The sequence below is a fragment of the Chinchilla lanigera genome, unplaced genomic scaffold (genome assembly GCF_000276665.1).
Source record: "Chinchilla lanigera isolate Chin_1 unplaced genomic scaffold, ChiLan1.0 scaffold00033, whole genome shotgun sequence".
Classification (NCBI taxonomy): Eukaryota; Metazoa; Chordata; class Mammalia; order Rodentia; family Chinchillidae; genus Chinchilla; species Chinchilla lanigera.
The window spans coordinates 20,381,321-20,394,006 of record NW_004955434.1 but is presented as its reverse complement, the minus strand read 5'-3'; positions in this window follow the sequence as shown (position 1 = coordinate 20,394,006).

Genomic DNA, 12,686 nt, shown 5'->3' with positions numbered 1-12,686 from the left:
TATAAGCTTTCTTCTAAGTCAGGATTTGATCTGTTTTGTTTAACTGCTTTGTTCCAATTCCTAAAACAATGACCAGCACACAGCATGCTCTCACATACGCAGTAAGGTATGAAAGACTGGGAGATGAATCACACGCCGTCCTTAGCGCTGCTCCAGTCCTGAACTAACACCCTTCCCTTCACAACACCCTGGGCCACTTGGCCGAAGTGACTCCCCTCAACGCGGTGGGGAGGAAGGCGCTTTGAAGCCAGTGAAAATCAGTACACTTTCAAGACACCAGACTGTATTCTCCAAATCACTTCAGCTACTCTTGAGACCTCAAAAGCGGGACCTATTCTGCCTAAGGAGGGGAGTTTAAAATGCACATCATTTTAGCAATAAACTTCAGAAGACTAAGCGAAGGTTTGCTGAAAGTGTATGACCACAATATAGCCCATGATGCCTTAAACAAGCAAAATCTAATTTTAAACACATAGTGCATACTTTTCATTAAGAAACTCAAAATCAGTACTTCTTTTGAGGAAAATTAAATTAAAAGCAAGCTTAGAGTTACAGGAACCAACCATCTCTAAAAGGCACTCTAGCTAAAGGCTGTAGTGCCCTCTACTGGCCATTGGTACCTGATAAAGCCATGGGGCAGGTTCACAGAGGAAGCTGCTTTATGTTCAAATCCATTAATGGGATTAGTAAAAATATTTCAAGCCCTTCCCCAAAACAGGGAGAGCGGTACTGTGGCTATCATACGGAATAATCAGTGCTTGCTTTCAAACAGGTTGAAGATTGGTATGAAGAACAGAAATCTGGACTAACAGTAGAATAGGATAAATGACACAACCTAGAAGAGAAGATGGACATTTAGTCCAGCAGGTGGAGCTGAAGTCTGCAAAGGGAAGAGCAGGTGGCCAGAGGCAGGGAGCGGTGTGTGCACGTCGAGTCACACTCCAGGTGGTGTGTGCAGACCCAGAGGCACACACAGCGAGAGGGAGGCGGGTAGGGACTGTAGGAGCTGACTGCTGGGATGATTAACTTGTCTGCCCGTTCACTAACATTCCCCAGCCTGTCTTTCTTTGCATCTTTCTTTGTATATCTGTTCTCCTCTTGGTAGCTGAAAGTACCAGATACTGACTTTCCCACCTGCTTTATCTTCAGGCTGGACATGTGACCCAGTTCTGGTCACTGAGCTGTGCAGGGACATTTGCTGGAGGGATAGCTGAGATATAATTTCTATCATGATAATAAAGACGACAACCATAAAGACACCTAATCATTTTTAATCTGCTTGTTGAAGTCATTGTGTGAAGAACAATTTCTGAGAGCCCCTCTCTCTGGAATTCTTATAGGAGAAAAACTAACACTTATGGATAAATCACTCCTGATCAAGTATTCTGTTTCTTTGTCGCCAAGCCGTGTCCATGGACACACTCATGCTCTATAATGTGAGGGACAAGTGGGGAGCGTTCAGAATGGCTGTAACAAAGTGAAATTTGCCTTTCAGAATGAGCAGGCTTCAAACCAACACAGAACGCATTGAAAGAGAATGAGAAAAACAAAAGGATAAGTCAGGATATTTATAATGATATAAGTGGACATGGGGGAGAAAGGAAAAAGTTAGAGCCTGACTGCTGAGTTTCTAGGAAAGAAATGGATAGGACAGATACAGATATAGGAGAGATATGGATGTAAAATTTAGGAAGTACAATGGAAGGATTTGGTAATTCATGGGGAGGAGCTAGTAGATTATAGGGTAGGTGGGCGGGTCATTTCTTGATATACAGAATTTAGGAGAAAAGGCAGAGATTGAGATGACATGAAAATGATGAATTCTGTTTGGGACACACTGGGCTTAGAAAGCTAAGAAGAGATGTCCTGTGAGTAGTGGAATTTTGTAACTGGAGTTCAGAAAATCAGGACTTGAGGTTGAAGGTTTCAACCTATCAATATATACATGGTTACTGAGGCCATGAGCGAAGATGACCCTTTCTGGAGTACATGTAAACAGAGGGAGATAAGAGAGTCCGAGAAGAGACTTCACTATCTACAACATTCACGGCAGGAAAAGCCACACAGACACCATGAGACAAGGAGAGAAAGCCAGAGAAGGAGGTGTCTGAGGGCCGAGAACTGACATTTCCAGGAGCAACGGGAGTGCTCTCCTGCTGTAGAGGAGGAAGGCGTGACGGCTTATACCTAGGTGTCTCCCCAAAGCCTCGTGAGAAGGTAGGCAGAGGATTGGGGAGGTGACCGGACCCTGGGGCTCTACACTCACTGGTGAGTTTATAGCTAAACGCGCTACTTGGAGGTGGAGCCTGGCCAGAAGAGAGGGTGAACGGGGTTGAGTTTTGGGAGGGACACTCCTCTTCCCCACTCCTTCCTCATGCTCTTTCAAGATGTATGTTTACACACTGAGGAGAAAGAACCAGCACAAGAGGCCAGGCGGGCGTATGAGAGAGGGAGACCGTGATAACTGAAGAGAGAAAGACCCTGAGGATGCAGCGGGGAGTTGTAGGTCTGAGCCCGGCAAATAAGTCCCAGCTTCACTTCCTTTTGAAGCAACTTATCCCCAACCTGGGTGGAAAAGTTAATCCCACCCACCGCTGGAGCTCCACTGCCTGAGTACCACACAGGAGTCTCAACACAGCACCAAAACATCAGGACGCTCACTGCATTGCTAACACAGCGATTATCAAAGGTGCTCATTCTTTAAGACTTAGGGTCTGCTGTGCTTTGGGGGCACTCGGATCCCACGTGCCTTTGGAGCAGCATCACTGGATTTATCACATAGACATGCGGAGGTCCACAGGCTGCTACCGAGTCCCTACCGCTTGCTGGAACTCTCTCCTGCTCACCCCTAGTCTTCTCCCAACACTCAGAAAATCATTCTAGCTCTACATATGGTAACCTGTGCATTTTTCACTCCACTGAGCTCCCTCTCCCTCTTCTCTTCTCTCCAAAAGAGAAGGTAAAAGAAGTAGGTGAGGTGAAAGTGAAAGTTACGTGTCCCTCAGAAATAGAGGCATATGGCCGGCCTCTTAACAGAAACAAGGAGCGTATTTATTGTGCTTGTACTAGCCAGAGAGACTAAAACACGGTATTTCACTGCTTAAGATTCTCGTTGCTGTAACAGTAAGTGATATGATGGTTAACCTTGACTGTCGGTTTGACCACACTGAGCGATAACTAGAGAAGCGACTGGCGTGGGAGGGCATTAACCTCATCCGTAGGTCTAGCCATGGACGCGCTCCGAGCTGACTGGGCTCCTGGAGCTGGGCCCTGGCGGCGGGAGCAGGTCACGGTTGTGGGGGGCCTTGGAGGGCTGGGCCTTCCTCAGGCTCCCTCCCCTTCTCTCTGCTTCCCGGCTTCCACCAGGTGAGCAGCTTCCCTCAGTCCTACCCTTATGCCCTGATGTTTCTGCCTTGCCATAGGCCTAAAAGTACTGACGCCAGCCAAGCAGAGCCGAATGTTTGAGACTATACACCAAAACGAAGCATCGGTCCCGTCACTCACTCACCACAGGTATTTGCTCACAGAACAGCACGGCCGTAAAGGACGCAGCGTCGTGCTATCTCGGGGTCTGCCCTCACCTGGAGGTATTTGCTCCCGACCTTTAGTCACGCTAGCCCCAAACAGTCAACTGTAATTTGTGGGTTTTATCTAAAAATAAATTCTGTCTGTGAGTGAGAAGTTCCTTCTGAAGATTCCAAGCTCCGTTTTCAAGCTGGAATGAGGACGTAATTCTGGGAAGCCAAGTGAGCAGTTCTCTCCAGACGCGCGGGCAAAGGCCGCTGCAAGCCTGCACGCATTTAAACAAATGCGGAGTGCAAGGCCGAGGCTCTTCCCCGCTAAGGGTTCCAGGACCCTTTAGTTGACCTGCGCCATAAAGTACACAAAGTGAAACTCCGTTAGCAGATAGAGAGGTGGTGCTAACTCAGTCCCAAAGAGGACTCTCGCCCTCTGCATCACTTTACCGCCCACAGCAGCGTTCAGGGAGGCGAAGCCCGGCCGCTGGAAAGCTGCACTCCAGCCCTGGTGGTAGCAGTGCCTCCGAGGTGGAGCTCCGACATCTAGCTATCAGGATGTAGTGAAGCTGCACGTTTTGACTAATGGCGACCTGAAATCAGGCTAAGCACATGTGATAAAAATCTACCGCTCTAGTTACCTGCACAAAGAACACACAGGTTGAATGATACGGCCTTTTGGTCTAGATGATACTTTTTCTATCAGCTGGCATCCCACACTGCTTGAATAAACGTTTAACCATTGTTGAATAAAACATTCTTGCTGTTAGCTCTCCTGAGACCTATTACACAGCGCCGACCATGTACGAAACAGCTTGGTCACACGCACCAGCGCCTGAAATGTGAAGCACCCGGCCCAGTGACCTAGATGTGGAAGCACAGCTTGGCTTCTGCACACTTGGCACATCTCGCACCATCAGCAGTCCCACAGGCTCAGCTTCGCGGGGGACAAGAGCCCCCAGGGACTTCCAGAGGTAACGGTTGTGTGGGGAGGGGGAGGCCCACAGGATATTGAAACATACTCTCCACATCCTTTTCATAGAATTAGCGAGAGTCAGAGTTTATCTGTTACTTACGTAGATTATAACTGGATAATTTAGCATTCTTGTTAATCCAGAATGGTCCTGCGATTCTGTCTGCTACTCAACGGAACAAGGACTCCTTGAAGGAAAGGCTAACTCCAGCCCTCGATCAAGAAACCTGCCAGACAAGCCTATCACCAACCACTCCATCAGAAGGCAGGAAGCTCGGAGCCTGTATCAGAACACTCTGAACTCAGTTTGAACGCAGTCACACTTCACACTGCCAAGGCAGGGGCAAGCTGAGTATCAGTAAGGACAGTACCAGTGGATTGAAACATACGAGACACGTTTCAATCCATGAGTTCATAATAACGCTGTTTATCAAACCTCATTGGTTACCATTAGAAGTGCGGTGAATTAATTATTCTGAAAACGAAAAATAGAGGAAAAATATCAAGATTTTATGCTGCCTTTTCTACATAGACTATACTACCAATAAACAAGTAATAAGCAAAAGAAATTTCTCGGATAGAAATAGTCTAGCAAATAAATGAATAATGAATGATAAAGTTTCTAATATTAATTCACAATTCCTAGCAAATTAATGTATATAAATGATCATCCATGGCTGCTAAATTCACAAAAAGATGTTATCAAAGGTTAAAAATCTCTTGATGAAAGAGCAAATTTAAGAAGTTGCCTTAAAACCTCAAGGCCCTTCCTTAGAGCCTACAACCAAATTCCAAGAAACCAAGAGTCTATTAGGAAGATGTACAATACCCAACTACGGGGTGCTCTGCAAAATGACCTTGTCGTCACCAAACTGCAAGAAGACAGAGAGGAAGTAACAGATTGAGTCTTAAGAGAGGTATCATTCCTCCCCAAAAGAAGAGGCAGTTACTGATCCCCACCCCACCCTACTTCTCATGGACCTTGGAGTGATCCTGTTTCTCTTCTAACACAAAATTCTACAGTGTTCCCAAGACCTGAGCTAACACAATCCTTTTCCCTCCCCTCCCTCTCTCTGTCTCTTTCTCTCTCTCTCTCTCTTTCTCTTTATTCCTCAATTCTGCTTCCTACTCTAAAGTTCTTGGGATCCTACCTCTCAATTTCTCCTTTGGGACATTTACATAAATTGAGGCCTTATAGCTCTGGTATAACACAAGATCTCTGGCTCTGGAAAGCCCAGGACACTTACATAAACTGGTATTAGAGGATGCTTTTTAAGTTTGGCCAAAGAAGGAAACCTTACTCAAGGTAGTTTTCCAGAAATGAGAGAGTGCTGAAGCACATTTGAGCCATACTCCTCGAGGAGGCACAAATCCAAGCAGGGCCAGCAGAGTTGTTCCACGAGGCTTTTCTATTTGTATTTGGAGAACTGCTGCCCCTTTTCTTGGAAGGATGAAGAATTTGTAAGCAGTTATCGTTCCCCTAATGTGCATAATGTGGACTGTTAGAATATCAAGCCAACACGTGAAAAGGAGACGCATAAACAGCACACAAACGGGGGGAGGGCGGCAACAAGCCTCAGTGGTATTGTACTGCTCAGCCCTAGATTTTGCCTCGTCCAAAGTGAGTTCTACCCCTGACCCTACCACGCACAAGCACCAACCCATTCTTTCATGTTTAAGGTGTTAGTTTATTGTCACCTGCAACCAGGATTTTCACTACTGTACTGTGTAGGACAGGTATGAGTTCTGTCCATCCCAAAGATTCACAGGACATGACTTGTCCTGCTTCTTTTTTTAATTTTTTGGGTTTTTTTTTTCCGGTACCGGGAATCGAACTCACGACCTTGTGCTTGCCAGGCAGGCGCTGTGCCGCTGAGCTAAATCCCCAGCCCCTTGTCCTGCTTCTTATGTGATCTTCCCAATTTGCCACATCCAGTCTTTAAAGCCCCACTGGCTCCAGTTGTATGAGCTCCTGCTGGCCCTGGCATGAAGAATAAATGGTCTTGTTTTGAATTACTCTACACTGGATGCAGTCTCTAATAACCAAAGTCATAAATTACTACTGTTCAGTATCATGCTGGCTCAAACGAAGTGGATAGAGAGTATTTTGGAAAGTGAAATTCATTTTCCCATAGACGTAAATCACCATTTTAGAGATATGTGATAGAGGAAGACTTTAAAGCAAGACTCAGAAGAACTTATCCTAGCTCCAGAATCTTTGAGGTTTTGGTTTTACTTTGTTTTTAAATCATTTAGCATGCTTATTTTGTCATGTGCCACTTTAAACACTTATCAAATCATTTAATCTTCAACAACCTAGCATAACAATAAGTAGATAATAGTATATACCCATTTTAATATTAAATAAACTGAGGCTCAGAGAGTTTAATAATAATAACCTACATAGCAGGTTCTATTTGCCCAGTGGAGACAGACTGGGGCAGGAGCAGTGTTCCTGTATTCTGAATGTGAGGACTTACAATTCCCATGCACAAAATACAAATTATTTATAAGCTATGTGCTGGGGAACCAGGAGAGTATGGATGCGGCTTGGGGTGGGGGAAGTCTGAGCTACACTCTAAGCCTCGGTTCCTGTATGTAAAAAGTTCACAGCACCTTTCTCTTGGGTTTGTTGTGTGCATTAAATGAAATGATACATCAAGCAGCTAGAAAAAGCAGTAAGACAACCCCTCCCTGTAGAAACAGATGGGGTTAACAGACCGCCATCTACAGGTGGTGAAGTAATATACATGACACACTTGAGGTCATCCTAGGACAGGGAGCTACATGCTAAGGAAACAGAGACAGTTACAATCAGATCCCCATGGTCTTATGATGTCCACCTTGAGGAAAAATGGTAAAATGGGTCAGAAGAGACACTTCCTTCGCCAGGGACTACTCAGTCTTGGCCACCACAGAGGCTAGGGCTCCCGTGCGCTTACAAAACCCCTGTGTCCGCAGTTATGTCCAGGAGAGCCACTTCAGGTCTGCAGCGGGAGCTGTGAAGACAACTGAAACATCCTGGCTGCAGCAAGGGAGAATCATCAATGAAGCTAGTACCTGAGCAGCCTCTGGCGCTGAGAGGACAGTAGCACAGTGCGGAGGAAGGCTCAGGTTTGTCTCTTCCTTGGAGACCTGATCATCTCCATCTCCTTGAATTAATTAGAGTAAGCATTCTGATATAAACACGGCAGGGTCAGACCATTCCCCAGCTCTCCCCCATGAGGCCGTACAAAATGGGACGAATGGAAACAAAGCCTTGATGCCACCTTGATCAAAGCTAGGACAGCGAGCTAATCCTGAGGCTGAAAAGGCACCTCTAAGGGCTGTGCCAGGTGGCTGAACCAGGTGCCGAACCTCAGCAAAGGGATACTTAGTGAGCTGGCTCAGGAGCTCAGAACGTGCCAGCAAGAATATACCGCCTCTAGGAAAGGGGCTTCCCCTAACGCGGCAGAATCAGAGTTGCAGAAGCCACAGAGGGTCTGGCAGAAACGGGTTGGGCAGGAGCCAGACACAGCACAGGAAGTAGGGTGCATAGCGTGCCTCACTCCAAAGTCCTCTCTGCCCAGATTCCTGCCAGGCTGCGGCACACACCCATGCACGCTTCCCCTGGCTTGTAGAGAAGGCAGTGCTGGCCTTGCTTCCTGGGAACCTCGTCCTATATCCAGTCATGCAAACCTCCGAAGTGTGGGGACAAGAACCGACAGATGAATACTTCTCCTTTCATTCTCCAACAGAATACGTCTTCTCAGTTATTCCACTACTATCAAGCACTAGTGGCCAAAGCAGGATGACACATCAATAATGTACCTTTGTACTGGCTGGCTTACTGTGCCAGAAACAGAAATGTCCTGGCTTCCTTGGACCACAGTACCAGGCTAAGAAAGTGCCAGAAATGGACCTAGAAAGCAAATATTCAGACTATTATCAAAGGGAAGTTTTAGATTTTTAAAAAATGGATTAAATACATTTTGGCCAGCAGAGGGCAATCTAGGCCCTGTAAAACTAGGGAAAATACAAGAAGGATGAAAAAAAAAGACAACAATATAGTCAATGCATGAGATCAGACGGCATTAACTTTCGGTACTTGGGTATATTAGTCTAGGTTTCCCCACACTCATGAACCAGCTCCCTCCTCTCATTATCCCTCACATACAGAATTATTTTGATGTTGCTGAAAAGAAAAATCTGGAAGAAAAAAGGCTACGTTACGTCAGGGACTGGCTCGTGCATTCTGCGGCACTTTCCACTGTCCGGCCTCTGGAGAGGCACCTGCATTACACAGCGCAAGGAAGCTGGTTCCTTCTTTCCCCTTCGGGGCAGAAATGGTCCTCCTGGGTCTTTCTTTCCCTTCACTGCTGAACTGATCCTTCCTCCACATGCTCACAAGTCAAAGCATTCCGACTGGAGATCACCCACATAGGAACTATGGGATGGGGCAGGATGCTTGGAAAACATCCAGATCCCGGACCTGTATTAGGCAGCTGAATCCAATTCTCTAATGTCAGGACCCAAGAACAGACATTCTAACGATGCCCTTCGTGATTCTGAATAGAAGCATGTGACCCACTGATCTAAATAATGAAAGCAAGCACTCTGCCAGTAGCCGCATGTGAGAAGCTTTGACCGCTGTAGACATCCCTGCCTTTGATTCCCTTAGGAGTCATGGAGTGACCAGTGAATCAGCAAGGAATGGCCAGGAAGAAGGTGGGGATTCCAAGTCAGCACTGACTCGTATCAAGCTATCTTTTGTCATCAGTAGATGCTGGGAAAACACTGGAGGTTCTGGATTTGTAAGATCACCCTGAATGAGGGAAACCTCTGTGTCAAATGTTAGAGAATCAATCAATAAATTTTAGTGTCTTAAACAATCAGAGAAAAGAATAAGTAAGAAAAGCCTGTGAGCAGCTGCCTATTTAAGACATTTGTGTTCAGACAAGCACTTCCCACACCTCCCTGGATCCGAGTCACCCGGGAAGCTGCTTTCTAACCCTGGCTTGGACTCCCGTGATGTGTCGAGGCAGCCTCCAGAGCACGCTGAAGTGCAGACTTCCAACTCTGCAAACACTGCCCGGGCTTTCCGTACCCCTCTCCAAAGGGAGTGCTGGTCACTGTGTGAGCGCAGAGAACAGCTTCCTGGGGAAAGCAACTGAATGATGTGTCCACGTCCTCTCCTCAAGCCGACCACCACAGGCGGTCCCACGTGCCAGGAAACAGCTGGCTCTTCCCAAGGAATTTATCAAGTAGAGTGGCGCCACTCCAAATGCATTCCAAGGATCAGCACCACTGCTATGGAGGTTGATAAAAATGTCAATCCCAAACGTCACATCAGACCCTCTGACCGAGGATGTCTAGGGATGGGGCCCAGGCATCTGTTTGCGCAAGACCCAGGTGACTCTCACGCATGTCAGCATTGTGGGTGCGATGTATGACTTTTTCCTAAACCTTCTTAATGCTAAGTACAACTTCCTAGGCCCCTCTATGGGCAACTCGGAGTCACACCAGGTGGGACAGAAGCTTGAAATTCAGTTTGCACAGTTATTCCCAGGTGACTCCTTGTCACATGGGTTCAGGACACTCTAGGTCAGCGACACTGAGCCTTTTAGAGCTTTCAGCGATACGAACAGCCCAGGGCAGCATGTGTGCCGTCCGCCTGCCGGCACTGCTCTAGGAGCTTTCCCAGGCTCTCGTTTCCAGGCCTTAATGGAGGCAGGCGTTCCATTAAGAGATGTACGTGAATCGCCGGTAGAGGCCTTTAAAAATGGATTCTCTGGCTTTTCCCCAAACTCTGGAAAATCCCTGCCTTTCAAGCAAATGGTGATGGAGTGCCACTCTCCACTCCTGTTCCCCAAGTTTATTTGTTCCACCCATCAAGAAGCACAGCTCTCTCCGGCCACAAAGGGAAGGCCGCCGTCATCAGGGTATTTGTGTTGGCTGGGGGACGGTCAAAGGCTTGGCCTTTACATAGTTAGCATTCAGCGGCCCCTTAAAAGCAGCTGTACTCTTGTCTTTGACAGTTCCTTTAACCTAAAGGCTCACAAAAGGTCCTCAGTAGTGGGGCCGTCTTCCTCGGCCAGCACCCAGAGCTCTCCCCGCCTCCCCCTTCAGCATGAAGCCCTTCCTTCAAGACTTCCCATGTGGGATTAAAGGTGGTCTGTACATTAAGCAACAGCTCCTAATCTGGTTAATGAAACACGGACTGTGAGAGGGTCTATGATGTGGACACCAGAAGCTATCTTAAAATTAGTTTTTAGATAACCCTAATTTCCTAAACAACGCATGCAGACTAGGATTAGGTATATTCCAGGACATATGTTTACTATACCCAGTACCAGGGGATTTTCGTTTTTGGTCATGTCACTCTCATTCTCTACTTTTTCAGTGAAGATAAACTGAGGGGGAAAAACTATTTTCCCAGAGTTTTCACTTAAAGGCCTTTCCAACATATTGGAAAAATAGGTAATTCTTGTATTTAGCTTATAATTTTAGTTCAGTTTAATTCATTTCCACTTCCAGTTCCACTTCAGACAGTTTGTTCTGTGATTAGACTTTGAAGAACAAGTTTTCAGGTAAGTTTAACTTCCAGGTGGTCTGCAGAGTTGCCTATCTTTTCCATCAGATTTGGTACAAATGTATTTATTTTGATTCAATAAAAACAAGCGATTCAATCAGTGGTGATCTCGTAAGTATCAGTAATGATCTCCAACACACTCCCTTAAGTAATGTCTTTCCTGAAACCCGTGCTCGGGGCACTTTCGTGTCATCTGACACTGACTCACAGTGATGCTACTGTACTCTGTTTGTGCAGTCTTGCTGTTAGTCTCCCTGTGGGGCTGTGGACCTAACATTAGATAGGTATAGCTGATGTGAATATACCAGATTAAAGATACTGGGATGCTTCACTGGTCCAAATACAGTTAAATGTCCGTATGTCTCTTTCTGGACTCACCAGTGAGTCTACAGACCAGGTATGCTACTGGTACATCAATACAGGCTAGCTTTATTGCTTTAACTTTATAATATTTTTATCTATAAAGAATAAATCCTTTGTTCTTCTCAGAAAAGTATCATTTGACTTTTCCACGTATGTTTTATGATTAGGCTTAAAAACTAAACTTGTCAATTTTTAAACAGAAAAAAGTTTCCCTGAGATTTAGGCTGAAACTGCTGTCAGTCTTTCAACAGGTAGATCTGGGGAGAAATAATACGTTTATAGGATTGACTTTTCTAATCTATAAGCAGAGAACATGTCTTCATTGAATGAGGTCTATATTTTTTCTCAAGCACGTTTCATTATTTTCTATGTAAAGATCTTGTACAATCTTACCAGACTTGTGTCTAAGAGTTTGACTTTTTGATGATTTTGCAAATAATACTATTTAAAACTGCATTATTCTAAGTAGTATACAGAAATAAACCAAGTTTTGTATATTCATCCTATATCCAGCAGTCCTATTAAATTCACTTATGGACTCCCAACAGTTTAAATTCTTGTGGATTTTTTATATTCATAATGTCACTGATGTTTTTAAGTGACTTAAAGAAATCTGTAATATCCTAGAACTCATGCAGTTAGCAAACTCTTTTATGTTAGATTGATTTACATACAGGATTTGTACACTAAATTCTTCCTGTGAGCTTAGAAAACCTGGATAGTGTTTCCGGCATGGAGAAAACAAAGGGCCCCTAACGCGTAAGGAACGTGCCTATTCTCTTGGGAAAGTGGGAAATCCGTGTTTTGTGCAATTTTCCCACCCCACTCGACTCTGACATCAATGACACATCAAGAGAAAGAACGCTGGCTTCTGATCGAGCTGCATTTCACCATGTCTTTCTTTATCTTCACGCATGAAAGGAAAGACTGGTAAACATGATGGGTTTTATTCTCCCTTTCTAACATTATATTCTCCTGAAGATACCATTATGGATGGCGCCTCCTTTAACTCCAAGAAATCATCTCTTTTTCACCTCTCCTCTCCCCCAAACTGTCCTCTTTCCTGGGGTTACCAAGAAGCTATCGGTGTAGTTTCCAGGCTAGTTTGCTCCTTGCTCTTTTCCCTACTTGCAGTGAGACAGACAGGGCTTGGATCCACATCTGCTTTGGTTACATCAGAAGCTAATCAAGACTAAGACAAGCTTTAATCCACCCACGGTCAGACCCAAAGAACTGACACAAAGTGAAGAAGCACAGCCTTTGA